Source organism: Calidris pugnax, unplaced genomic scaffold, assembly GCF_001431845.1.
Source record: "Calidris pugnax isolate Ruff unplaced genomic scaffold, ASM143184v1 scaffold39, whole genome shotgun sequence".
In the NCBI taxonomy this organism is placed as follows: Eukaryota; Metazoa; Chordata; class Aves; order Charadriiformes; family Scolopacidae; genus Calidris; species Calidris pugnax.
Genome location: NW_015090828.1, coordinates 2,549,070 through 2,551,765, shown reverse-complemented (window position 1 = coordinate 2,551,765; position 2,696 = coordinate 2,549,070). Strand labels below are relative to the sequence as shown.

The following is a 2,696-nucleotide window of genomic DNA, read 5'->3' as shown; positions in this document are numbered from 1 at the left end:
CGGGGGGGGGGGTGCGTCGTTAATTCCCGTGAGGGATTCCCCTCAGCCCGACCGCCCGCTGCAGCCTGCTCTGAGAGAAACCTGTGTCCCCCCCGTTCTCCTCCGGGAGGGGGTGGCCGGTGTCCTCCCGGGAGGGGGGCGTGCGGCGGGCCCGGCCTCCCGCCGCGGGTGTGAGGCGGCAGGAACCGGCTGCGCGGCCTGCGGGCGGCCCGGGCAGGGCCGGGCAGGAAACCGTCCCGCTGTGGCGGAGGGCTGACACGGATCCAGCACGAAAGCCTGGGTTGTTGGCTTGTTTTTTGGGTTGGTTTTTTTTTCAAAGTCAAAATGAGTGCACTTCGCAAAGGCTGGCTGAGCAATAACAATCAGGTCAGAAGGGATCAGGGGCGGTCGGTACCGTGTTTACTGGCAGCGTGGAAAACATCCCCTGGTAGCTGGTGGGTAAGTGGTCTGGGCCAGGGCTTTTGGGAACTTTGTTAGTCATTCTTTCAGCTTTAAACTCGGCATTTGTGGCTGGGGTCGGAGGGAAGAGTTGACAGAGGAACAAGGTTGTCTTTCGCTGGGGATTTCGGTAAGGCGTGCAGCCACGGGAGGGGGAAAATGCTGACATTTAAAAAATAGCGTTCATAACTCTGCAAGTGCCTGAGGTTGTGTTGATGAATATACACAGTGCATAGCAATGCCATCTTTGGGGCTATATGCTTCAAGTACAGCAAAGGATTTGTCAGTTGTGTCCCAAAGCGATTTAAATGCAGAAGTCTGAAAGATGCTTGTGTTGTAATGTACAATCTGTTTTAAGATAACAGCACGTCTTTGCTGTGCTGGGATATCTACTTTGGTATTGTATGGAATTGTGGCCTAGTGATTTCAGGCTTTCATATGCAGGTATTTTGTGATTTTTATTTATTTGCCTGCCGTTCTGCACTTAAAAAATACATTTGCGATCGATGGAATAAAATGATGATCAGACTTCTTGTCTCAGCTGCACCGGTGACTCTTTGGAAGCCAGCTCTTGTGAAGGTGTCTCAGTACAAGTGCTTTGTGCACTTGGCCATGCTCCTCCAGGGCTAAAAATAGGCTGAAAAGGCAGTTCGGTGTGTTCGGATTCATGGCAGAAATCCAATACAGCGCAGGCAGGTAAAACCTACTTGAATTTTAGAAAATGTAGCACCTGAAACTTTTTTTTATTATTATTCTTTAAGGTGTTAATTTCACTTAGAACTGTTTAAAAGTATTTTTTTTTTCTGTATGTGGCTTGTGACTTAAAAAATACAGTGATACACGCTTGTTTTGGAGTAAAATAATCCCCCCCCAGCAGAAACTCCACGCAGATACTGGCTCTTGGTGTTGATGCTGTGCTGTATGAAATGCTTGTTATGCTTGGATGTAAATGGGAACGTCTGAGATTCCCCTCGTGTACTTACAGTACTTTGCTCCCTGACCACAGCTCCCACGTACCTAATTTGGGATAGTTGCTCAAGAGGAACTACTGTATCTTTTTTTTTTTTTTTTTGGGGGTAAATGGGAAAGAAAGGGGGATTTTATGTTAAAAAACAAGAGGAACTACTGATTCTTTTTTTTTTTTTTTGTGGGGTAAAATGGAAACGAAGAGGGAATTTCAGTTCAAACAAGCCAGCTGGTTTAAAACCACATGAAGTCAGGTCACAGAGACCTTTAGAACAGCCTTGTTCTGCCAACTGGAAGAAATCGTTCCACGTTTATAAATAGAGCCTGTTCGGCCTGAGGTTTTGTTCCCTTTGGAAGCTTTTTCCTTGCAAAGGCTCAGCACGGCCATCTTTTCTTGAGGTTATTTCAATACCTGTTTGAGGTGGAAGACGATGATCTTCCCCAGTGCAGCCGGGATGGTTGTGCTGAAAGTGAAAAGCTGGTAAAACCGGTTTTGAGCTGGCTGGTTTGCAGATTGCTGGGTGAGGAAGAGTTGTCCCCTCCTTCTCCTCCTCTGCTCCCGGACACTGATATTTAATTATAATCTAAACTTAAAAAAGGATTTTTGCCGAGCAGCTTCTGGTAATAAAAGCAAGAGAAGGCTGCAGGGAGTAGTCCTGCAGGGCTGGTGGTGGGCAGCCTGTGTAGGAGACTGGAGATGATGGTCCAGCAGAGCCCTAGGAGGATCCTGCAAGCAGAAGTTTTGGCTGCAGGGTCTTTGCAGTGACAACCCTCCGGCCAGGCTGTTGGGTGTTAACAGAAACAGCCAAAAATTTTGCCTGTAAAGACTGGTAAGTATTTTGGAATTGGGAGCACTGGAATTGTCTTCCTGCCTCGTTGGGGCAGTTCTTTGGGTTCCGTGGCTACAGCTTGTGTGCCGGTGACACGCAGACGGGGGAAGCAGGAGGAGATGCCAGAGGAATTGTGCATGTAGGTGGCACTTCAGCCCCACCGGGAGTTAACAGTGTCCCAGCGGGAATTCTGGAAGTTGGCAGGCGCAGCGCTGGGCCGGGGAGCCCCTGGGTGCGGGGCCGGAGGGTGGGAGTTGGCTGCGGTGCAGGCGTGCCGGGCGCCTCGGCCCTGCCCCGCTTCTCCACTTGCGAGAAACCGTGGTTTTGTTGCAAAACTCGCTGGTTTTTTGCGGTTAGAAGTGGCAGCGGCGGCGGGAGGCGCGGGGTGTGGGGGGTGAGGGAGGGTGGCGGGCGGGGTGCCCGCTGCCCGCCCCGCACAAGGGCCGGGGGAGCGGTGCGGGG

At 50.9% G+C, this 2,696-nt stretch overlaps 1 protein-coding gene across 1 annotated transcript in view; it reads left to right on the top strand.

Annotated features, from left to right (window-relative positions):
• Positions 1-296: 296 nt before the first annotated feature.
• NCOA4 (nuclear receptor coactivator 4) overlaps positions 297-2,696 on the top strand; it is a 13,112-nt gene continuing 10,712 nt past the window's right edge. The window contains exon 1 of the mRNA XM_014940446.1: positions 297-438. The gene's annotated coding sequence lies outside the window, so the exon portion shown is untranslated. The remainder of the gene's footprint in view (positions 439-2,696) is intronic.